The sequence below is a fragment of the Pseudophryne corroboree genome, unplaced genomic scaffold (genome assembly GCF_028390025.1).
Source record: "Pseudophryne corroboree isolate aPseCor3 unplaced genomic scaffold, aPseCor3.hap2 scaffold_294, whole genome shotgun sequence".
In the NCBI taxonomy this organism is placed as follows: Eukaryota; Metazoa; Chordata; class Amphibia; order Anura; family Myobatrachidae; genus Pseudophryne; species Pseudophryne corroboree.
This window is the reverse complement of record NW_026969607.1, coordinates 190,194-212,134: the sequence shown is the minus strand read 5'-3', so window position 1 is coordinate 212,134 and position 21,941 is coordinate 190,194. Positions and strand designations below refer to the sequence as shown.

The 21,941-nt window shown below is 49.1% G+C and overlaps 24 non-coding genes and 5 pseudogenes across 24 annotated transcripts; 11 read left to right on the top strand and 18 right to left on the bottom strand.

Moving 5' to 3' along the window:
- Positions 1 to 332: 332 nt before the first annotated feature.
- LOC135015042 (U1 spliceosomal RNA) lies at positions 333 to 496 on the top strand. Its single transcript, XR_010213392.1, has one exon. It is a non-coding gene; the product is annotated as a U1 spliceosomal RNA (small nuclear RNA).
- Positions 497 to 648: 152 nt separating this feature from the next.
- LOC135015358 (U1 spliceosomal RNA) lies at positions 649 to 811 on the top strand. Its single transcript, XR_010213650.1, has one exon. It is a non-coding gene; the product is annotated as a U1 spliceosomal RNA (small nuclear RNA).
- Positions 812 to 1,482: 671 nt separating this feature from the next.
- LOC135014979 (U1 spliceosomal RNA) lies at positions 1,483 to 1,646 on the top strand. Its single transcript, XR_010213328.1, has one exon. It is a non-coding gene; the product is annotated as a U1 spliceosomal RNA (small nuclear RNA).
- A 152-nt stretch (positions 1,647 to 1,798) lies between these two features.
- Positions 1,799 to 1,961, top strand: LOC135015342 (U1 spliceosomal RNA). Its single transcript, XR_010213637.1, has one exon. It is a non-coding gene; the product is annotated as a U1 spliceosomal RNA (small nuclear RNA).
- A 615-nt stretch (positions 1,962 to 2,576) lies between these two features.
- On the top strand, positions 2,577 to 2,740 carry LOC135014988 (U1 spliceosomal RNA). Its single transcript, XR_010213338.1, has one exon. It is a non-coding gene; the product is annotated as a U1 spliceosomal RNA (small nuclear RNA).
- Positions 2,741 to 2,892: 152 nt separating this feature from the next.
- Positions 2,893 to 3,035, top strand: LOC135015291 (U1 spliceosomal RNA; annotated as a pseudogene).
- A 447-nt stretch (positions 3,036 to 3,482) lies between these two features.
- On the bottom strand, positions 3,483 to 3,645 carry LOC135015217 (U1 spliceosomal RNA). Its single transcript, XR_010213563.1, has one exon. It is a non-coding gene; the product is annotated as a U1 spliceosomal RNA (small nuclear RNA).
- A 152-nt stretch (positions 3,646 to 3,797) lies between these two features.
- Positions 3,798 to 3,961, bottom strand: LOC135015041 (U1 spliceosomal RNA). The gene has a single exon (XR_010213391.1). It is a non-coding gene; the product is annotated as a U1 spliceosomal RNA (small nuclear RNA).
- A 698-nt stretch (positions 3,962 to 4,659) lies between these two features.
- Positions 4,660 to 4,795, bottom strand: LOC135015315 (U1 spliceosomal RNA; annotated as a pseudogene).
- A 152-nt stretch (positions 4,796 to 4,947) lies between these two features.
- Positions 4,948 to 5,111, bottom strand: LOC135015154 (U1 spliceosomal RNA). Its single transcript, XR_010213503.1, has one exon. It is a non-coding gene; the product is annotated as a U1 spliceosomal RNA (small nuclear RNA).
- A 3,239-nt stretch (positions 5,112 to 8,350) lies between these two features.
- LOC135015184 (U1 spliceosomal RNA) lies at positions 8,351 to 8,514 on the bottom strand. Its single transcript, XR_010213532.1, has one exon. It is a non-coding gene; the product is annotated as a U1 spliceosomal RNA (small nuclear RNA).
- Positions 8,515 to 9,184: 670 nt separating this feature from the next.
- LOC135015424 (U1 spliceosomal RNA) lies at positions 9,185 to 9,347 on the bottom strand. The gene has a single exon (XR_010213681.1). It is a non-coding gene; the product is annotated as a U1 spliceosomal RNA (small nuclear RNA).
- Positions 9,348 to 9,499: 152 nt separating this feature from the next.
- LOC135015072 (U1 spliceosomal RNA) lies at positions 9,500 to 9,663 on the bottom strand. Its single transcript, XR_010213422.1, has one exon. It is a non-coding gene; the product is annotated as a U1 spliceosomal RNA (small nuclear RNA).
- Positions 9,664 to 10,358: 695 nt separating this feature from the next.
- Positions 10,359 to 10,500, bottom strand: LOC135015372 (U1 spliceosomal RNA; annotated as a pseudogene).
- Positions 10,501 to 10,652: 152 nt separating this feature from the next.
- LOC135014966 (U1 spliceosomal RNA) lies at positions 10,653 to 10,816 on the bottom strand. The gene has a single exon (XR_010213315.1). It is a non-coding gene; the product is annotated as a U1 spliceosomal RNA (small nuclear RNA).
- A 693-nt stretch (positions 10,817 to 11,509) lies between these two features.
- Positions 11,510 to 11,651, bottom strand: LOC135015278 (U1 spliceosomal RNA; annotated as a pseudogene).
- A 152-nt stretch (positions 11,652 to 11,803) lies between these two features.
- On the bottom strand, positions 11,804 to 11,967 carry LOC135015085 (U1 spliceosomal RNA). Its single transcript, XR_010213435.1, has one exon. It is a non-coding gene; the product is annotated as a U1 spliceosomal RNA (small nuclear RNA).
- A 615-nt stretch (positions 11,968 to 12,582) lies between these two features.
- LOC135015268 (U1 spliceosomal RNA) lies at positions 12,583 to 12,745 on the bottom strand. Its single transcript, XR_010213602.1, has one exon. It is a non-coding gene; the product is annotated as a U1 spliceosomal RNA (small nuclear RNA).
- Positions 12,746 to 12,897: 152 nt separating this feature from the next.
- LOC135015150 (U1 spliceosomal RNA) lies at positions 12,898 to 13,061 on the bottom strand. Its single transcript, XR_010213499.1, has one exon. It is a non-coding gene; the product is annotated as a U1 spliceosomal RNA (small nuclear RNA).
- A 694-nt stretch (positions 13,062 to 13,755) lies between these two features.
- Positions 13,756 to 13,897, bottom strand: LOC135015399 (U1 spliceosomal RNA; annotated as a pseudogene).
- A 152-nt stretch (positions 13,898 to 14,049) lies between these two features.
- LOC135015059 (U1 spliceosomal RNA) lies at positions 14,050 to 14,213 on the bottom strand. Its single transcript, XR_010213409.1, has one exon. It is a non-coding gene; the product is annotated as a U1 spliceosomal RNA (small nuclear RNA).
- A 671-nt stretch (positions 14,214 to 14,884) lies between these two features.
- Positions 14,885 to 15,047, bottom strand: LOC135015357 (U1 spliceosomal RNA). The gene has a single exon (XR_010213649.1). It is a non-coding gene; the product is annotated as a U1 spliceosomal RNA (small nuclear RNA).
- Positions 15,048 to 15,199: 152 nt separating this feature from the next.
- On the bottom strand, positions 15,200 to 15,363 carry LOC135015040 (U1 spliceosomal RNA). Its single transcript, XR_010213390.1, has one exon. It is a non-coding gene; the product is annotated as a U1 spliceosomal RNA (small nuclear RNA).
- Positions 15,364 to 16,034: 671 nt separating this feature from the next.
- On the bottom strand, positions 16,035 to 16,197 carry LOC135015366 (U1 spliceosomal RNA). Its single transcript, XR_010213654.1, has one exon. It is a non-coding gene; the product is annotated as a U1 spliceosomal RNA (small nuclear RNA).
- A 144-nt stretch (positions 16,198 to 16,341) lies between these two features.
- Positions 16,342 to 16,457, top strand: LOC135015456 (U5 spliceosomal RNA). Its single transcript, XR_010213712.1, has one exon. It is a non-coding gene; the product is annotated as a U5 spliceosomal RNA (small nuclear RNA).
- A 270-nt stretch (positions 16,458 to 16,727) lies between these two features.
- On the top strand, positions 16,728 to 16,843 carry LOC135015472 (U5 spliceosomal RNA). Its single transcript, XR_010213727.1, has one exon. It is a non-coding gene; the product is annotated as a U5 spliceosomal RNA (small nuclear RNA).
- Positions 16,844 to 17,129: 286 nt separating this feature from the next.
- Positions 17,130 to 17,245, top strand: LOC135015459 (U5 spliceosomal RNA). The gene has a single exon (XR_010213715.1). It is a non-coding gene; the product is annotated as a U5 spliceosomal RNA (small nuclear RNA).
- A 274-nt stretch (positions 17,246 to 17,519) lies between these two features.
- Positions 17,520 to 17,635, top strand: LOC135014928 (U5 spliceosomal RNA). The gene has a single exon (XR_010213276.1). It is a non-coding gene; the product is annotated as a U5 spliceosomal RNA (small nuclear RNA).
- Positions 17,636 to 17,910: 275 nt separating this feature from the next.
- LOC135014940 (U5 spliceosomal RNA) lies at positions 17,911 to 18,026 on the top strand. Its single transcript, XR_010213289.1, has one exon. It is a non-coding gene; the product is annotated as a U5 spliceosomal RNA (small nuclear RNA).
- Positions 18,027 to 21,941: the final 3,915 nt, after the last annotated feature.

Here is a 21,941-nt window from a genome sequence, read left to right as displayed (position 1 = left end):
GCCATGCCCTGCACGCCCCTTGTCTCTTTTCATATGCAGACGAGGGTTGAAGCCAACTTTGACCCACTGTTTGGATGAAATCACCATATGCAAATCCATCTGCTGCAGGCCTTCCCCCAGGAATGCTTGCACTAGTTGTTGCATTTGGTTTGTTGTTTGGGGGTGCTTCAGTATTAGGCAGCCTTCTGCCCTCCCATGTTCATCTGAAAATATGTGTTCTCCCTGCAGTTGTTGTCCCCAGATGAGAGTTCCCTTGTGCTGCCTCAGTTGAATCTCCTTTACTTGACAGAGATGTGCCTGAGCAGCGGCCCTCCCCAGCCCTATCCCAAATCATACTTATTTTGCATAGGCGATACCATGGTCATGAAGATTGTTCTCCCAGGGTGAGGTTCATTCATTGCATTCTGGGTATGCTGACCCCTGTGATTTCCCCAAATGTGGGAAACTCGACTGCATTATTTGTGGTAGTGGGGGACTGTGTTTGTGCTTTCCTCTGGTCAGCTCTGGTAAAAATCAGATTTCTTTATCTCAGATCTTCCTCTAGCCTTGTTCTTCTTTCGAGAGTTCCCTTGTGCTGCCTCAGTTGGATCTCTTTCACTTGACATGGGGGTGCCCGAGCAGCGACCCTCCCCAGCTCTAGCCCAACTCCTACTTACCTGCCAGGTGAGATACTATGATCATGAAGGTGCTTCTCCCAGGGCAAGGCTCACCCATTGCACTCTGGTTGTGCTGCCCCTGTGATTTCCCCAAATGTGGGAAACTTGACTGCATAATTTGTGTTTCCCTTGGTCGGCTCTCGTATAATTCAGATCTCTTTGTCTCAGGTCTCTCTCCAGCCTAGTTTGCTGTCTGTTTCCACTTCTCTTTTCTTGAGCCGCTCCCTTCTATGCCCTTGCGCACTATCCTGACTTCTCCCGTCTGCTTACTTCGTGCCTTCCAACGCACAATGCAAACTACAGGTAGTGCTGCAGGGCCCACACCCTTTTACTTGCCTTACAGAGCAGCTCTGGAGCAGTTACAGTGCCCAGCTGCTGCAAGAAATCAGCTTGAATGCTTCAGGGGCTGGGGCATAGCCAACATGAGCCCCACACCGAAGGAGGGTGGAGGTGTGTAATGCGAACTAGGGGTCATCCAAGCGCCGCAAAAGGCCGCCATGCCCTGCACGCCCCTTTTCTCTTTTCATATGCAGACGAGGGTTGAAGCCAACTTTGACCCACTGCTTGGATGGCATCACCATATGCAAATCCATCTGCTGCAGGCCTTCCCCCAGGAATGCTTGCACTAGTTGTTGCATTTGGTTTGTTGTTTGGGGGTGCTTCAGTATTAGGCAGCCTTCTGCCCTCCCATGTTCATCTGAAAATATGTGTTCTCCCTGCAGTTGTTGTCCCCAGATGAGAGTTCCCTTGTGCTGCCTCAGTTGAATCTCCTTTACTTGACAGAGATGTGCCTGAGCAGCGGCCCTCCCCAGCCCTATCCCAAATCATACTTATTTTGCATAGGAGAGACCATGGTCTTGAAGATTGTTCTCCCAGGGTGAGGTTCATTCATTGCATTCTGGATATGCTGACCCCTGTGATTTCCCCAAATGTGGGAAACTCAACTGCATTATTTGTGGTAGTGGGGGACTGTGTTTGTGCTTTCCTCTGGTCAGCTCTGGTAAAAGTCAGATTTCTTTGTTTCAGTTCTTCCTCTAGCCTTGTTCTTCTTTCGAGAGTTCCCTTGTGCTGCCTCAGTTGGATCTCCTTCACTTGACAGGGGGGTGCCCGAGCAGCGACCCTCCCCAGCTCTAGCCCAACTTCTACTTACCTGCCAGGTGAGATACTATAATCATGAAGGTGCTTCTCCCAGGGCAAGGCTCACCCATTGCACTCTGGATGTGCTGCCCCTGCGATTTCCCCAAATGTGGGAAACTTGACTGCATAATTTGTGTTTCCCCTGGTCGGCTCTCGTATAATTCAGATCTCTTTGTCTCTGGTCTCTCTCCAGCCTAGTTTGCTGTCTGTTTCCACTTCTCTATTCTTAAGTGCCTTCCAATGCACAATGCAAACTACAGGTAGTGCTGCAGGGCCCACACCCTTTTACTTGCCGTACAGAGCAGCTCTGGAGCTGTTACAGTGCCCAGCTGCTGCAAGAAATCAGCTTGAATGCTTCAGGGGCTGGGGCATAGCCAACATGAGCCCCACACCGAAGGAGGGTGGGGGCGTTTAATGCGAACTAAGGGTCATCCAAGCGCTGCAAAAGGCCGCCATGCCCTGCATACCCCTTTTCTCTTTTCATATGCAGATGAGGGTTCCAGCCAACTTTGGCCCACTGCTTGGATGACATCACCGTATGCAAATCCGTCTTCTGCAGAACTTCCCCCAGGAATGCTTGTACTAGTTGTTGCATTTGGTTTGTTGTTTGGGGGTGCTTCAGTATTAGGCAGCCTTCTGCCCTCCCATGTTCATCTGAAAATATGTGTTCTCCCTGCAGTTGTTGTCCCCAGATGGGAGTTCCCTTGTGCTGCCTTAGTTGAATCTCCTTTACTTGACAGAGATGTGCCTGAGCAGCGGCCCTCCCCAGCCCTATCCCAAATCATACTTATTTTGCATAGGAGATACCATGGTCATGAAGATTGTTCTCCGAGGGTGAGGTTCATTCATTGCATTTTGGGTATGCTGACCCCTGTGATTTCCCCAAATGTGGGAAACTCGACTGCATTATTTGTGGTAGTGGGGGACTGTGTTTGTGCTTTCCTCTGGTCAGCTCTGGTAAAAGTCAGATTTCTTTGTCTCAGATTTTCCTCTAGCCTTGTTCTTCTTTCGAGAGTTCCCTTGTGCTGCCTCAGTTGGATCTCCTTCACTTGACAGGGGGGTACCCGAGCAGCAACCCTCCCCAGCTCTAGCCCAACTCCTACTTACCTGCCAGGTGAGATACTATGATCATGAAGGTGCTTCTCCCAGGGCAAGGCTCACCCATTGCACTCTGGGTGTGCTGCTCCTGCGATTTCCCCAAATGTGGGACACTTGACTGCATAATTTCTGGGGGAAGTTCTGCAGAAGACGGATTTGCATACGGTGATGTCATCCAAGCAGTGGGTCAAAGTTGGCTTCAACCCTCATCTGCATATGAAAAGAGAAAAGGGGCGTGCAGGGCATGGCGGCCTTTTGCGGTGCTTGGATGACCCCTAGTTCGCATTAAACACCTCCACCCTCCTTTGGTGTGGGGCTCATGTTGGCCATGCCCCATCCCCTGAAGCATTCAAGCTGATTTCTTGCAGCAGCTGGGCACTGTAACAGCTCCAGAGCTGCTCTGTAAGGCAAGTAAAAGGGTGTGGGCCCTGCAGCACTACCTGTAGTTTGCATTGTGCATTGGAAGGCACAAAGTAAGCAGACGGGAGGAGAAGTCAGGATAGTGCACAAGGGTATAGAAGGGAGCGGCTGAAGAAAAGAGAAGTGGAAACAGACAGCAAACTAGGCTGGAGAGAGACCTGAGACAAAGAGATCTGAATTATACGAGAGCCGACCAAGGGAAACACAAATTATGCAGTCAAGTTTCCCACATTTGGGGAAATCGCAGGGGCAGCACACCCAGAGTGCAATGGGTGAGCCTTGCCCTGGGAGAAGCACCTTCATGATCATAGTATCTCACCTGGCAGGTAAGTAGGAGTTGGGCTAGAGCTGGGGAGGGTCGCTGTTCGGGCACCCCCCTGTCAAGTGAAAGAGATCCAACTGAGGCAGCACAAGGGAACTCTCGAAAGAAGAACAAGGCTAGAGGAAGATCTGAGACAAAGAAATCTGACTTTTTCCAGAGCTGGCCAGAGGAAAGCACAAACACAGTCCCCCACTACCACAAATAATGCAGTCGAGTTTCCCACATTTGGGGAAATCACAGGGGTCAGCATACCCAGAATGCAATGAATGAACCTCACCCTGGGAGAACAATCTTCATGACCATGGTATCGCCTATGCAAAATAAGTATGATTTGGGATAGGGCTGGGGAGGGCCGCTGCTCAGGCACATCTCTGTCAAGTAAAGGAGATTCAACTGAGGCAGCGCAAGGGAACTCTCATCTGGGGACAACAACTGCAGGGAGAACACATATTTTCAGATGAACATGTGAGGGCAGAAGGCTGCCTAATACTGAAGCACCCCCAAACAACAAACCAAATGCAACAACTAGTGCAAGCATTCCTGGGGGAAGGCCTGCAGCAGATGGATTTGCATATGGTGATGTCATCCAAGCAGTGGGTCAAAGTTGGCTTCAACCCTCGTCTGCATATGAAAAGAGAAAAGGGGCGTGCAGGGCATGGCGGCCTTTTGCAGCGCTTGGATGACCCCTAGTTTGCATTACACACCTCCTCCCTCCTTCGGTGTGGGGCTCATGTTGGCTATGCCCCAGCCCCTGAAGCATTCAAGCTGATTTCTTGCAGCAGCTGGGCACTGTAACTGCTCCAGAGCTACTCTGTAAGACAAGTAAAAGGGTGTGGGCCCTGCAGCACTACCTGTAGTTCGCATTGTGCGTTGGAAGGCACAAAGTAAGCAGACGGGAGAAGTCAGGATAGTGCGCAAGGGCATAGAAGGGAGCGGCTCAAGAAAAGAGAAGTGGAAACAGACAGCAAACTAGGCTGGAGAGAGACCTGAGACAAAGAGATCTGAATTATACGAGAGCCGACGAGGGGAAACACAAATTATGCAGTCAAGTTTCCCACATTTGGGGAAATCGCAGGAGCAGCACACCCAGAGTGCAATGGTTGAGCCTTGCCCTGGGAGAAGCACCTTCATGATCATAGTATCTCACCTGGCAGGTAAGTAGGAGTTGGGCTAGAGCTGGGGAGGGTCGCTGCTCGGGTTCCCCCCTGTGAAGTGAAGGAGATCCAACTGAAGCAGCACCAGGGAACTCTCGAAAGAAGAACAAGGCTAGAGGAAGATCTGAGACAAAGAAATCTGACTTTTACCAGAGCTGACCAGAGGAAAGCACAAACACAGTCCCCCACTACCACAAATAATGCAGTCGAGTTTCCCACATTTGGGAAAATCACAGGGGTCAGCATACCCAGAATGCAATGAATGAACCTCACCCTGGGAGAACAATCTTCATGACCATGGTATCTCCTATGCAAAATAAGTATGATTTGGGATAGGGCTGGTGAGGGCCGCTGCTCAGGCACATCTCTGTCAAGTAAAGGAGATTCAACTGAGGCAGCACAAGGGAACTCTCATCTGGGGACAACAACTGCAGGGAGACCACATCTTTTCAGATGAACATGGGAGGGCGGAAGGCTGCCTAATACTGAAGCACCATCAAATATCAAACCATGGCCCTCATTCCGAGTTGATCGCTCGCAAGGCGATTTTAGCAGAGTTACACACGCTAAGCCGCCGCCTACTGGGAGTGAATCTTAGCTTCTTAAAATTGCGACCGATGTATTCGCAATATTGCGATTACAAACTACTTAGCAGTTTCAGAGTAGCTTCAGACTTACTCGGCATCTGCGATCAGTTCAGTGCTTGTCGTTCCTGGTTTGACGTCACAAACACTCCCAGAGTTCGCCCAGACACTCCCCCGTTTCTCCGGCCACTCCTGTGTTTTTTCCGGAAACTGTAGCGTTTTTTCCCACACGCCCATAAAACGGCCTGTTTCCGCCCAGTAACACCCATTTCCTGTCAATCACATTACGATCGCCGGAGCGAAGAAAAAGCCGTGAGTAAAAATACTTTCTTCATTGTAAAATTACTTGGCGCAGTCGCAGTGCGAATATTGCGCATGCGTACTAAGCAGAATTTCACTGCGATGCGATGAAATTTACAGAGCGAACGACTCGGAATGAGGGCCCATATGCAACAACTAGTACAAGCACTCCTGGGGGAAGGTCTGCAGCAGACGGATTTGCATACGGTGATGTAAATCCAAGCAGTGGGCCAAAGTTGACTGGAACCCTCATCTGCATATGAAAAGAGAAAAGGGGCATGCAGGGCATGGCGGCCTTTTGCAGTGCTTGGATGACCCCTAGTTCGCATTAAACACCCCCACCCTCCTTTGGTGTGGGGCTCATGTTGGCCATGCCCCATCCCCTGATGCATTCAAGCTGATTTCTTGCAGCAGCTGGGCACTGTAACAGCTCCAGAGCTGTTCTGTAAGGCAAGTAAAAGGGTGTGGGCCCTGCAGCACCACCTGTTGTTCGCATTGTGCGTTGGAAGGCACAAATTAAGCAGACGGGAGGAGAAGTCAGGATAGTGCGCAAGGGCATTCTTTTCTCTTAGTCCGGGGGCAAGGCTTCAAAATGGGGTCTGCAACGGAGGAGACACAGGGGGCGTGGTCACAGCAGCTTTTCTCTACAGTCTGCACCAGCAGGAGCCTACACCATTTTTTATGATCACGCTGAACTGCAGTGCGACTGCAATTACAGCATGGTCAAGAAGGGAGGCATCATGCTGGGTGGCCATGCCCTGTCACTGTGCAGGAGCCAGCACCGCTCACACACTAGTCCCCGGGTGCAGCCCCCAACCCCCGGGACACCCGTAGCAACAAAATGTAGATTCAGGCCACCAGGCCACGCCCCTACCTATGAAACCATGCCTCCTTTTTACCATTGCGCTGTTTATCTGCGCGCACTGCATTACAATCTCCCTCGCCACCTCTCTGGGTGTCACCAGTGATAGTGACACCTCTGCCATGCTTGTAGCAGCTGGTCCTAAGATCTACGCCTCAAGCCCTGAGTGTTTGCCCTTGTGACTTGTTGATCATCATAGCGAAGCAGATGCTTACAGAAAACTGCAGGGGCTTAGATTGAAAATAAAAACAATTGATGGGTATAAGGTAGAGAGGAGCGGGTTCGGTTCTCCGAGAACCGAATTCCCCACGAACTCCACGTGGTTTACATTGGTCCGAGGCAGGCTCGGTTGTTCCTGCCTGACTCGGAAAACCTGAACAAGGGAAAATGTCATCATCCCGCTGTCAGATTCTCGTGAGATTCGGATTCCATATAAAGAGCTGCGCGTTGCTGCCATTTTTACTCGTGCATTGAAGAGAGAGCGGAGAGGACGTGGCTATGTTCTCTCAGTGGAAATCTCAATATCAGTGCTCAGTATCAGTGGTTACTTATTGCTGCTCAGTAATACTAGTAGTGTGTCTCTCCTGCTCAGTGTCAGTTCTCAGTAGTATCCTCATCAGTGCTCAGTATCACTGCTCATTGTCTTGTGCTGCATTGTGGTGCTCAGCATACTACAGTACATTACTAATAGTCCAGTGCTGCATCTTGCTGCTCAGTGTCAGTTCTAGTATCCTCATCAGTGCTCACTATCACTGCTCATTGCATTGTGGTGTTCTGTATACTACAGTAACATAGTAATATAGTATATATAGAGGAGCGGGTTCGGTTCTCCGAGAACCGAATTCCCGACGAACTCCACGTGGTTTACACTGGTCCGAGGCAGGCTCGGTTGTTCCCGCCTGACTCGGAAAACCTGAACAAGGGAAAATGTCATCATCCCGCTGTCGGATTCTCGCGAGATTCGGATTCCATATAAAGAGCTGCGCGTTGCCGCCATTTTTACTCGTGCATTGAAGAGAGAGCGGAGAGGACGTGGCTATGTTCTCTCAGTGGAAATCTCAATATCAGTGCTCAGTATCAGTGGTTACTTATTGCTGCTCAGTAATACTAGTAGTGTGTCTCTCCTGCTCAGTGTCAGTTCTCAGTAGTATCCTCATCAGTGCTCAGTATCACTGCTCATTGTCTTGTGCTGCATTGTGGTGCTCAGCATACTACAGTACATTACTAATAGTCCAGTGCTGCATCTTGCTGCTCAGTGTCAGTTCTAGTATCCTCATCAGTGCTCACTATCACTGCTCATTACATTGTGGTGTTCTGTATACTACAGTAACATAGTAATATAGTAACATATGGTAACATAGTTTTTGAGGTTGAATAGAGGCAAATTGCCCATCGTGTTCAACCTGTTTTAAGTTGTGATGATTCTACATACTTGCTGAATAATGTTTTATGACTAGTTAGCTACTATAACTCATGTTACCCCCGGATTAACCATGTTGATATTTTAAGTATTATAACCTTGGATAGCTTTTTCATTCAGAAATGTATCCATTCCTTTTTTAAATCCAATTACAGAGTCCGCCATTACCACCTTCCCTGGAAGGAATTCCACATCCTGATTGCCCTAACAGTGAAGATCATAGTATCTCACCTGGCAGGTAAGTAGGAGTTGGGCTAGAGCTGTGGAGGATTGCTGCTCGGGCACCCCCTGTCAAGTGAAGGAGATCCAACTGAGGCAGCACAAGGGAACTCTCGAAAGAAGAACAAGGCTAGAGGAAGATCTGAGACAAAGAAATCTGACTTTTACCAGAGCTGACCAGAGGAAAGCACAAACACAGTCCCCCACTACCACAAATAATGCAGTCGAGTTTCCCACATTTGGGGAAATCACAGGGGTCAGCATACCCAGAGTGCAATGAATGAACCTCACCCTGGGAGAACAATCTTCATGACCATGGTATCTCCTATGCAAAATAAGTATGATTTGGGATAGGGCTGGGGAGGGCCGCTGCTCAGGCACATCTCTGTCAAGTAAAGGAGATTCAACTGAGGCAGCACAAGGGAACTCTCATCTGGGGACAACAACTGCAGGGAGAACACATATTTTCAGATGAACATGGGAGGGCAGAAGGCTGCCTAATACTGAAGCACCCCCAAACAACAAACCAAATGCAACTACTAGTGCAAGCATTCCTGGGGGAAGGCCTGCAGCAGACGGATTTGCATATGGTGATGTCATCCAAGCAGTGGGTCAAAGTTGGCTTCAACCCTCGTCTGCATATGAAAATAAAAAAGGGGTGTGCAGGGCATGGCTGCCTTTTGCGGCGCTTGGATGACCCCTAGTTCGCATTAAACACCTCCACCCTCCTTCGGTGTGGGGCTCATGTTGGCTATGCCCCAGCCCCTGAAGCATTCAAGCTGAATTCTTGCAGCAGCTGGGCACTGTAACAGCTCCAGAGCTGCTCTGTAAAGCAAGTAAAAGGGTGTGGGCCCTGCAGCACTACCTGTAGTTTGCATTGTGCGTTGGAAGGCACAAAGTAAGCAGACGGGGAAGTCAGGATAGTGCACAAGGGCATAGAAGGGAGCGGCTCAAGAAAAGAGAAGTGGAAACAGACAGCAAACTAGGCTGGAGAGAGACCTGAGACAAAGAGATCTGAATTATACGAGAGCCGACCAGAGGAAACACAAATTATGTAAACAAGTGTCCCACATTTGGGGAAATCGTAGGAGCAGCACACCCAGAGTGCATTGGGTGAGCCTTGCCCTGGGAGAAGCACCTTCCTGATCATAGTATCTCACCTGGCAGGTAAGTAGGAGTTGGGCTAGAGCTGGGGAGGGTTGCTGCTCGGGTAACCCCCCGTCAAGTGAAGGAGATCCAACTGAGGCAGCACAAGGAAACTCTCGAAAAAAGAACAAGGCTAGATGAAGATCTGAGACATAGAAATCTGACTTTTACCAGAGCTGACCAGAGGAAAGCACAAACACAGTCCCCCACTACAACAAATAATGCAGTCGAGTTTCCCACATTTGGGGAAATCACAGGGGTCAGCATACCCAGAATGCAATGAATGAACCTCACCCTGGGAGAACAATCTTCATGATAATGTTATCTCCTATGCAAAATAAGTATGATTTGGGATAGGGCTGGGGAGGGCCGCTGCTCAGGCACATCTCTGTCAAGTAAAGGAGATTCAACTGAGGCAGCACAAGGGAACTCTCATCTGGGGACAACAACTGCAGGGAGAACACATATTTTCAGATGAAAATGGGAGAGCAGAAGGCTGCCTAATACTGACGCACCCCCAAACAACAAACCAAATGCAACAACTAGTACAAGCATTCCTGGGAAAAGGTCTGCAGAAGACGGATTTGCATACGGTGATGTCATCCAAGCAGTGGGACAAAGTTGGCTGGAACCCTCATCTGCATATGAAAAGAGAAAAGGGGTATGCAGGGCATGGCGGCCTTTTGCGGTGCTTGGATGACCCTTAGTTTGCATTAAACACCTCCACCCTCCGTCGGTGTGGGGCTCATGTTGGCTATGCCCCAGCCCCTGAAGCATTCAAGCTGATTTCTTGCAGCAGCTGGGCACTGTAACAGCTCCAGAGCTGCTCTGTAAGGCAAGTAAAAGGGTGTGGGCCCTGCAGCACTACCTGTAGTTTGCATTGTGCATTGGAAGGCACAAAGTAAGCAGACGGGAGGAGAAGTCAGGATAGTGCACAAGGGTATAGAAGGGAGGGGCTTAAGAAAAAAGACGTGGAAACAGACAGCAAACTAGGCTGGAGAGAGACCTGAGACAAAGAGATCTGAATTATATGAGAGCCGACCAGGGGAAACACAAATTATGCAGTCAAGTTTCCCACATTTGGGGAAATCGCAGGGGCAGCACACCCAGAGTGCATTGGGTGAGCCTTGCCCTGGGAGAAGCACCTACATGATCATAGTATCTCACCTGGCAGGTAAGTAGGAGTTGGGCTAGAGCTGGGGAGGGTCGCTGCTCGGGCACCCCCCTGTCAAGTGAAGGAGATCCAACTGAGGCAGCACAAGGGAACTCTCGAAAGAAGAACAAGGCTAGAGGAAGATCTGAGACAAAGAAATCTGACTTTTACCAGAGCTGACCAGAGGAAAGCACAAACACAGTCCCCCACTACCACAAATAATGCAGTTGAGTTTCCCACATTTGGGGAAATCACAGGGGTCAGCATACCCAGAATGCAATGAATGAACCTAACCCTGGGAGAACAATCTTCATGACCATGGTATCTCCTATGCAAAATAAGTATGATTTGGGATAGGGCTGGGGAGGGCCGCTGCTCAGGCACATCTCTGTCAAGTAAAGGAGATTCAACTGAGGCAGCACAAGGGAACTCTCATCTGGGGACAACAACTGCAGGGAGAACACATATTTTCAGATGAACATGGGAGGGCAGAAGGCTGCCTAATACTGAAGCACCCCCAAACAACAAACCAAAAGCAACAACTAGTAAAAGCATTCCTGGGAGAAGGTCTGCAGAAGACGGATTTGCATACGGTGATGTCATCCAAGCAGTGGGCCAAAGTTGGCTGGAACCCTCATCTGCATATGAAAAGAGAATAAGGGTTATGCAGGGAATGGCGGCCTTTTGCGGCGCTTGGATGACCCCTAGTTCGCATTAAACACCTCCATTCTCCTTCGGTGTGGGGCTCATGTTGGCTATGCCCCAGCCCCTGAAGTATTCAAGCTGATTTCTTGCAGCAGCTGGGCACTGTAACTGCTCCAGAGCTGCTCTGTAAGGCAAGTAAAAGGGTGTGGGCCCTGCAGCACTACCTGTAGTTCGCATTGTGCGTTGGAAGGCACAAAGTAAGCAGACGGGAGAAGTCAGGATAGTGCGCAAGGGCATAGAAGGGAGCGGCTCAAGAAAAGAGAAGTGGAAACAGGCAGCAAACTAGGCTGGAGAGAGACCTGAGACAAAGAGATCTAAATTATACGAGAGCCGACCAGGGGAAACACAAATTATGCAGTCAAGTGTCCCACATTTGGGGAAATCGCAGGAGCAGCACACCCAGAGTGCAATGGGTGAGCCTTGCCCTGGGAGAAGCACCTTCATGATCATAGTATCTCACCTGGCAGGTAAGTAGGAGTTGGGCTAGAGCTGGGGAGGGTTGCTGCTCGGGTACCCTCCTGTCAAGTGAAGGAGATCCAACTGAGGCAGCACAAGGGAACTCTCGAAAGAAGAACAAGGCTAGAGGAAAATCTGAGACAAAGAAATCTGACTTTTACCAGAGCTGACCAGAGGAAAGCACAAACACAGTCCCCCACTACCACAAATAATGCAGTCGAGTTTCCCACATTTGGGGAAATCACAGGGGTCAGCATACCCAAAATGCAATGAATGAACCTCACCCTGGGAGAACAATCTTCATGACCATGGTATCTCCTATGCAAAATAAGTATGATTTGGGATAGGGCTGGGGAGGGCCGCTGCTCAGGCACATCTCTGTCAAGTAAAGGAGATTCAACTGAGGCAGCACAAGGGAACTCCCATCTGGGGACAACAACTGCAGGGAGAACACATATTTTCAGATGAACATGGGAGGGCAGAAGGCTGCCTAATACTGAAGCACCCCCAAACAACAAACCAAATGCAACAACTAGTACAAGCATTCCTGGGGGACGTTCTGCAGAAGACGGATTTGCATACGGTGATGTCATCCAAGCAGTGGGCCAAAGTTGGCTGGAACCCTCATCTGCATATGAAAAGAGAAAAGGGGTATGCAGGGCATGGCGGCCTTTTGCGGCGCTTGGATGACCCTTAGTTCGCATTAAACACCCCCACCCTCCTTCGGTGTGGGGCTCATGTTGGCTATGCCCCAGCCCCTGAAGCATTCAAGCTGATTTCTTGCAGCAGCTGGGCACTGTAACAGCTCCAGAGCTGCTCTGTATGGCAAGTAAAAGGGTGTGGGCCCTGCAGCACTACCTGTAGTTTGCATTGTGCATTGGAAGGCACTTAAGAATAGAGAAGTGGAAACAGACAGCAAACTAGGCTGGAGAGAGACCTGAGACAAAGAGATCTGAATTATACGAGAGCCGACCAGGGGAAACACAAATTATGCAGTCAAGTTTCCCACATTTGGGGAAATCGCAGGAGCAGCACACCCAGAGTGCAATGGGTGAGCCTTGCCCTGGGAGAAGCACCTACGTGATCATAGTATCTCACCTGGCAGGTAAGTAGGAGTTGGGCTAGAGCTGGGGAGGGTCGCTGCTCGGGTACCCCCCTGTCAAGTGAAGGAGATCCAACTGAGGCAGCACAAGGGAATTCTCGAAAGAAGAACAAGGCTAGAGGAAGATCTGAGACAAAGAAATCTGACTTTTACCTGAGCTGACCAGAGGAAAACACAAACACAGTCCCCCACTACCACAAATAATGCTGTCGAGTTTCACACATTTGGGGAAATCACAGGGGTCAGCATACCCAGAATGCAATGAATGAACCTCACACTGGGAGAATAATCTTCATGACCATGGTATCTCCTATGCAAAATAAGTATGATTTGGGATAGGGCTGGGGAGGGCCGCTGCTCAGGCACATCTCTGTCAAGTAAAGGAGATTCAACTGAGGCAGCATAAGGGAACTCTCATCTGGGGACAACAACTGCAGGGAGAACACATATTTTCAGATGAACATGGGAGGGCAGAAGGCTGCCTAATACTGAAGCACCCCCAAACAACAAACCAAATGCAACAACTAGTGCAAGCATTCCTGGGGGAAGGCCTGCAGCAGATGGATTTGCATATGGTGATGTCATCCAAGCAGTGGGTCAAAGTTGGCTTCAACCCTCGTCTGCATATGAAAAGAGAAAAGGGGCGTGCAGGGCATGGCGGCCTTTTGCGGCGCTTGGATGACCCCTAGTTCGCATTAAACACCTCCACCCTCCTTTGGTGTGGGGCTCATGTTGGCTATGCCCCAGCCCCTGAAGCATTCAAGCTGATTTCTTGCAGTAGCTGGGCACTGTAACAGCTCCAGAGCTGCTCTGTACGGCAAGTAAAAGGGTGTGGGCCCTGCAGCACTACCTGTAGTTTGCATTGTGCATTGGAAGGCACAAAGTAAGCAGACGGGAGAAGTAAGGATAGTGCGCAAGGCCATAGAATGGAGCGGCTTAAGAAAAGAGAAGTGGAAACAGACAGCAAACTAGGCTGGAGAGAGACCTGAGACAAAAAGAGATTTGAATTATACGAGAGCCGACCAGGGGAAACACAAATTATGCAGTCAAGTTTCCCACATTTGGGGAAATCGCAGGGGCAGCAAATCCAGAGTGCAATGGGTGAGCCTTGCCCTGGGAGAAGCACCTTCATGATTATAGTATCTCACCTGGCAGGTAAGTAGAAGTTGGGCTAGAGCTGGGGAGGGTCGCTGCTCGGGCACCCCCCTGTCAAGTGAAGGAGATCCAACTGAGGCAGCACAAGGGAACTCTCGAAAGAAGAACAAGGCTAGAGGAAGAACTGAAACAAAGAAATCTGACTTTTACCAGAGCTGACCAGAGGAAAGCACAAACACAGTCCCCCACTACCACAAATAATGCAGTTGAGTTTCCCACATTTGGGGAAATCACAGGGGTCAGCATACCCAGAATGCAATGAATGAACATCACCCTGGGAGAACAATCTTCAAGACCATGGTCTCTCCTATGCAAAATAAGTATGATTTGGGATAGGGCTGGGGAGGGCCGCTGCTCAGGCACATCTCTGTCAAGTAAAGGAGATTCAACTGAGGCAGCACAAGGGAACTCTCATCTGGGGACAACAACTGCAGGGAGAACACATATTTTCAGATGAACATGGGAGGGCAGAAGGCTGCCTAATACTGAAGCACCCCCAAACAACAAACCAAATGCAACAACTAGTGCAAGCATTCCTGGGGGAAGGCCTGCAGCAGATGGATTTGCATATGGTGATGCCATCCAAGCAGTGGGTCAAAGTTGGCTTCAACCCTCGTCTGCATATGAAAAGAGAAAAGGGGCGTGCAGGGCATGGCGGCCTTTTGCGGCGCTTGGATGACCCCTAGTTAGCATTACACACCTCCACCCTCCTTCGGTGTGGGGCTCATGTTGGCTATGCCCCAGCCCCTGAAGCATTCAAGCTGATTTCTTGCAGCAGCTGGGCACTGTAACTGCTCCAGAGCTGCTCTGTAAGGCAAGTAAAAGGGTGTGGGCCCTGCAGCACTACCTGTAGTTTGCATTGTGCGTTGGAAGGCACGAAGTAAGCAGACGGGAGAAGTCAGGATAGTGCGCAAGGGCATAGAAGGGAGCGGCTCAAGAAAAGAGAAGTGGAAACAGACAGCAAACTAGGCTGGAGAGAGACCTGAGACAAAGAGATCTGAATTATACGAGAGCCGACCAAGGGAAACACAAATTATGCAGTCAAGTTTCCCACATTTGGGGAAATCACAGGGGCAGCACAACCAGAGTGCAATGGGTGAGCCTTGCCCTGGGAGAAGCACCTTCATGATCATAGTATCTCACCTGGCAGGTAAGTAGGAGTTGGGCTAGAGCTGGGGAGGGTCGCTGCTCGGGCACCCCCCTGTCAAGTGAAAGAGATCCAACTGAGGCAGCACAAGGGAACTCTCGAAAGAAGAACAAGGCTAGAGGAAGATCTGAGATAAAGAAATCTGATTTTTACCAGAGCTGACCAGAGGAAAGCACAAACACAGTCCCCCACTACCACAAATAATGCAGTCGAGTTTCCCACATTTGGGGAAATCACAGGGGTCAGCATACCCAGAATGCAATGAATGAACCTCACCCTGGGAGAACAATCTTCATGACCATGGTATCGCCTATGCAAAATAAGTATGATTTGGGATAGGGCTGGGGAGGGCCGCTGCTCAGGCACATCTCTGTCAAGTAAAGGAGATTCAACTGAGGCAGCACAAGGGAACTCTCATCTGGGGACAACAACTGCAGGGAGAACATATATTTTCAGATGAACATGGGAGGGCAGAAGGCTGCCTAATACTGAAGCACCCCCAAACAACAAACCAAATGCAACAACTAGTGCAAGCATTCCTGGGGGAAGGCCTGCAGCAGATGGATTTGCATATGGTGATGTCATCCAAACAGTGGGTCAAAGTTGGCTTCAACCCTCGTCTGCATATGAAAAGAGACAAGGGGCGTGCAGGGCATGGCGGCCTTTTGCGGCGCTTGGATGACCCCTAGTTCGCATTACACACCTCCACCCTCCTTCGGTGTGGGGCTCATGTTGGCTATTCCCCAGCCCCTGAAGCATTCAAGCTGATTTCTTGCAGCAGCTGGGCACTGTAACAGCTCCAGAGACGCTCTGTAAGGCAAGTAAAAGGGTGTGGGTCCTGCAGCACTACCTGTAGTTTGCATTGTGCGTTGGAAGGCACAAAGTAAGCAGACGGGAGAAGTCAGGATAGTGCGCAAGGGCATAGAAGGGAGCGGCTCAAGAAAAGAGAAGTAGAAACAGACAGCAAACTAGGCTGGAGAGAGACCTGAGACAAAGAGATCTGAATTATACGAGAGCCGACCAGGGGAAACACAAATTATGCAGTCAAGTTTCCCACATTTGGGGAAATCGCAGAAGCAGCACACCCAGAGTGCAATGGGTGAGCCTTGCCCTCGGAGAAGCACCTTCATGATCATAGTATCTCACCTGGCAGGTAAGTAGGAGTTGGGCTAGAGCTGGGGAGGGTCGCTGCTCGAGCATCCCCCTGTCAAGTAAAGGAGATTCAACTGAGGCAGCACAAGGGAACTCTCATCTGGGGACAACAACTGCAGGGAGAACACATATTTTCAGATAAAAATCTTGGTCATGCTCTGGTTTCTCTTCAGAACGAATAAATCTTTCGCCTTTTACTAAAGATTTCCGTGGAGAGGAGCAAAACCGAGTTTTATCTCAATTTTTGCATGCCCCATCTTTTTGGGGTTTCTTTTATCGGTTTAAAGATAGAATGAGTGTGCTTTAATGTAAGCTCATTTGCATAGAAATGACAGTAAATGTTTGTTTCTTTTCAAACAGAACTTTCTTGACCATGCTACTTGCTTGAAAGATCTGGGAGCACATGGAATACAGTACAAACCATGCTTATAGCAAGGAGAAGACAGGTGAGAAATCTGCTTTCTTTCAAATTGGGCGCTCACTTTGATCTGAATGAGGACTGCTGGCACGGCACTCAGGCGACAGGTGGAATCTTGGTCATGCTCTGGTTTCTCTTCAGAACGAACAAATCTTTCGCCTTTTACTAAAGATTTCCGTGGAGAGGAGCAAAACTGAGTTTTTTCTCAATTTTTGCATGTCCCATATTATTGGGGTTTCTTTTATCGGATTAAAGACAGAACGAGTGTGCTTTCTTGTTAGCTTTAATGTAAGTATATTTGCATAACAATGACAATAAATGTCTGTTTCTTTTCAAGCAGAACTTTCTTGACCATACTAATTGCTTGAAAGATCTGGGAGCACATGGAAAAGAGTACAAACCATGCTTATAGCAAGGGGAAGCCTGGTGAGAAATCTGCTTTCTTTCTTTCAAATTGGGTGCTCACTTTGAGCTGAATGAGGACTGCTGGCATGGCACTCAGGCGACAGGTGGAATCTTGGTCATGCTCTGGTTTCTCTTCAGAACGAACAAATCTTTCGCCTTTTACTAAAGATTTCCGTGGAGAGGAGCAAAACTGAGTTTTATCTCAATTTTTGCATGCCCCGTCTTATTGGGGTTTCTTTTATCAGTTTAAAGATAGAACGAGTGTGCTTTAATGTAAGCTCATTTGCGTAGAAATGACAGTAAATGTTTGTTTCTTTTCAAACAGAACTTTCTTGACTATACTAATTGCTTGAAAGATCTGGGAGCACATGGAAAAGAGTACAAACCATGTTTATAGCAAGGGGAAGCCTGGTGAGAAATCTGCTTTCTTTCTTTCAAATTGGGTGCTCACTTTGAGCTGAATGAGGACTGCTGGCATGGCACTCAGGCGACAGGTAGAATCTTGGTCATGCTGTGGTTTCTCTTCAGAACGAACAAATCTTTCGCCTTTTACTAAAGATTTCCGTGGAGAGGAGCAAAACTGAGTTTTATCTCAATTTTTGCATGCCCCATCTTATTGGGGTTTTATTTTATTGGTTTAAAGATAGAACGAGTGTGCTTTAATGTAAGCTCATTTGCATAGAAATTACAGTAAATGTTTGTTTCTTTTCAAACAGAACTTTCTTGACCACACTAATTGTTTGAAAGATCTGGGAGCACATGGAAAAGAGTACAAACCATGTTTATAGCAAGGGGAAGCCTGGTGAGAAATCTGCTTTCTTTCATTCAAATTGGGTGCTCACTTTGAGCTGAATGAGAACTGCTGGCATGGCACTCAGGCGACAGGTGGAATCTTGGTCATGCTCTGGTTTCTCTTCAGAACTAACAAATATTTCGCCTTTTATTAAAGATTTCCGTGGAGAGGAGCAAAACTGAGTTTTATCTCAATTTTTGCATGCCCCATATTATTGGGGTTTCTTTTATCAGTTTAAAGACAGAACGAGTGTGCTTTCTTGTTAGCTTTAATGTAAGTTTATTTGCATAACAATGACAGTAAATGTTTGTTTCTTTTCAAACAGAACTTTCTTGACCATGCTACTTGCTTGAAAGATCTGGGAGCACATGGAAAACAGTACAAACCATGCAGTATCACAAGAGCCTTTATTTGATCTTTCATGAAGATAGAGCAGAATTGAGGACACGTCAACAATTTCTGCCGAAGGTGGTTCATCTTTCCACATGGTGCCTTTGGCCACTGACACCTTCGTTGAGTCAAAGTCTCTGGCTGTGGTCAGAACTTTGAAAATTTATGTCACCAGAACGGTTCAGATTAGGAAAACAGAGGCTCTGTTTGTCCTGTATGCTCCCAACATGATTGGGTGTCCTGCTTCCATGCAGACCATTATGCGCTGGATCTGTGGTAAGATTCAGCATGCTCATTCCACGGCAGGATTGCCGTTACTGAATTAGGTGAAGACCCATTCTACTAGAAAGGTGGGTTCATCCTGGGCAGCTGGTCGGGGAGTCTCGGCATTGCAACTTTGCCGAGCAGCTATTTAGTAAACACTTTTGCTAAGTTTTACAAGTTTGATACCTTGGCTGATGATAACCTCAAGTTGGGTCATTCGGTGCTGCAGAGTCGTACGCACTCTCCCACCCGTTCAAGAGCTTTGGTATAACCCCATGGTTCTTAATGTGACCCCAGCATCCTCTAGGTCGTATGAGAAAATAGGATTTTAATACCTACCGGTAAATCCTTTTCTCTTAGTACGTAGATGATGCTGGGCACCCGTCCCAGTCCATACTGTGTCTGCAGTTATTACTTGTGGTTATACACATGTTGTGTTACGGTTCTGGTCAGCTTTTTGCTGCAATTGTTCATGCCGTTGGCTTGTGTTCTGTTGAATGCCACGTTCTGCGGCATGCTTAAGGTGTGAGCTGGTAAGATGCTCACCTTAGTTTAACTATAAATCCTTTCCTCGAAATGTCCGTCTCCCTGGGCACAGTTCCTATAACTGGAGTCTGGAGGAGGGGCATAGAGGGAGGAGCCAGTTCACACCCTTTGAAAGTCTTAAAGTGCCCATGTCTCTTGTGGATCCCGTCTATACCCCATGGTTCTTAATGTGACCCCAGCATCCACTACGGACTAAGAGAAAAGGATGCCCTTGTGTACTATCCTGACTTCTCCTCCCGTCTGCTTACTTTGTGCCTTCCAACGCACAATGCGAACTACAGGTGGTGCTGCAGGGCCCACACCCTTTTACTTGCCTTACAGAGCAGCTCTGGAGCTGTTACAGTGCCCAGCTGCTGCAAGAAATCAGCTTGAATGCTTCAGGGGATGGGGCATGGCCAACATGAGCCCCACACCAAAGGAGGTTGGGGGTGTTTAATGCGAACAAGGGGTCATCCAAGCACTGCAAAAGGCCGCCATGCCCTGCATGCCCCTTTTCTCTATGGAATCCGAATCTCGCAAGAATCCGACAGCGGGATGATGACATTTTCCCTTGTTCAGGTTTTCCGAGTCAGGCGGGAACAACCGAGCCTGCCTCGGACCAGTGTAAACCACGTGGAGTTCGTGGGGAATTCGGTTCTCGGAGAACCGAACCCGCTCCTCTCTACCTTATACCCATCAATTTTTTTATTTTCAATCTAAGCCCCTGCAGTTTTCTGTAAGCATCTGCTTCGCTATGATGATCAACAAGTCACAAGGGCAAACACTCAGGGTGTGAGGCGTAGATCTTAGGACCAGCTGCTACAAGCATGGCAGAGGTGTCACTATCACTGGTGACACCCAGAGAGGTGGCGAGGGAGATTGTAATGCAGTGCGCGCAGATAAGCAGCGCAATGGTAAAAAGGAGGCATGGTTTCATAGGTAGGGGCGTGGCCTGGTGGCCTGAATCTACATTTTGTTGCTCCGGGTGTCCCGGGGGTTGGGGGCTGCACCCGGGGACTAGTGTGTGAGCGGTGCTGGCTCCTGCACAGTGACAGGGCATGGCCACCCAGCATGACGCCTCCCTTCTTGACCATGCTGTAATTGCAGTCGCACTGCAGTTCAGCGTGATCATAAAAAATGGTGTAGGCTCCTGCTGGTGCAGACTGTATGTGCGCGCAGGAAGCCGCCACCATTTTTGTGATCACAGCGGCTGAATGTGATGTCATACAGCCGCTGTGACCACGCCCCCTGTGTCTCCTCCGTTGCAGACCCCATTTTGAAGCCTTGCCCCCGCACCGCTCCATCCCTGACTTGGAAATGGAGTGTTGCTGACCCACCTCTCCCCCCCTTCCCCGCCCCGATTGACAGGCAGAGGCGATCACATTCTCTGCGGGGTGCCGCAGAAAATGCAGGCACATGCGTATGCTCTTAGCAATTTTTGCAGTTGGATCGCTTATTGTGATTGCAATCCAACCTGAATCAGGCCCTATTACCTATCACAATGCGCTGCGGGCAGTACAAAATTGGGTTAATATAGGAGAAAAACCCCCAGACCTGTGCTCCTTAACTGTACCTGGTGGCTAGTGGAGCGGCTGCCCAGTAATCAGTGTCCACCGCAGTGCGCACACGGCCCACCCCCTACGGCCTCGCTCCCCTTCATCAGCGGCCTCGTGATCCGGAAGGGTGGTGTGTGTGTGACTGACCTTAGGATGAAACCGGAGCCTCCGCTGCAGTGACCCAGCAACCAGGGCACAGGAGTATACAGCGCCGCTGGGAGTGATGAAGCTGCAGTAAAGATGTCTATTAGACCTAGCCTGCTGCAGCCCTTGTAGATTCTCATAAAACAAGTTCTTCTTTTCTTGTCAAAATTAATAGCTAAGGATAGGCTGCCTGAGGCAGGCCCCTGTTAATTGGCCTGTTACTGAAGGCACCAACTACAAACTGAGCTCCCTGTTCATGGAAGCGGGGTTATAGAGGAGAATGCACTGAGCTTCTTGGGAACAGTCAAAAGCTTTGAGCCGGTTGGTGCCTCAGATCAAGATCCTACTCTACACCCCAATGTGAATCCTTGTGGAGTCCAGTGTACCCCACAGAAGAAATTAATGTGTCACACCCATTGGCAGCAACCTTAGAATAGCTGCTGACGGGCACAATTGAGAAAGGAAGGGGGGGGGGGACATTTGAATCCAGCACATAGATGCAATTCAAATATGTAATTTGTACCTTCCTATTTTAAAATATAATGGATGAACCTCACCCTGTGAGAACAATCTTCATGATCAAGAGATCTAATATGTAAAATAAGTATGAGTTGGGATAGGGCTGGGGAGGGTGGCAGCTCGGGCAGCCCCTCCCCCGTCAAGTTAAGGAGATTCAACTGAGGAAGCACAAGGGAACTCTCGTCTGGGGACAACAACTGCAGGGAGACCACATCTTTTCAGATGAACATGGGAGGGCGGAAGGCTGCCTAATACTGAAGCACCATCAAATATCAAACCATATCCAACAACTAGTACAAGCATTCCTGGGGGAAGGTCTGCAGCAGAAGGATTTGCATACGGTGATGTCATCCAAGCAGTGGGCCAAAGTTGGCTGGAACCCTCATCTGCATATAAAAAGAGAAAAGGGGCATGCAGGGCATGGCGGCCTTTTGCAGTGCTTGGATGACCCCTAGTTCGCATTAAACACCCCCACCCTCCTTTGGTGTGGGGCTCATGTTGGCCATGCCCCATCCCCTGAAGCATTCATGCTGATTTCTTGCAGCAGCTGGGCACTGTAACAGCTCCAGAGCTGCTCTATAAGGCAAGTAAAAGGGTGTGGGCCCTGCAGCACCACCTGTAGTTCGCATTGTGCGTTGGAAGTCACAAAGTAAGCAGACGGGAGGAGAAGTCAGGATAGTACACAAGGGCATCCTTTTCTCTTAGTCCGTAGAGGATGCTGGGGTCACATTAAGAACCA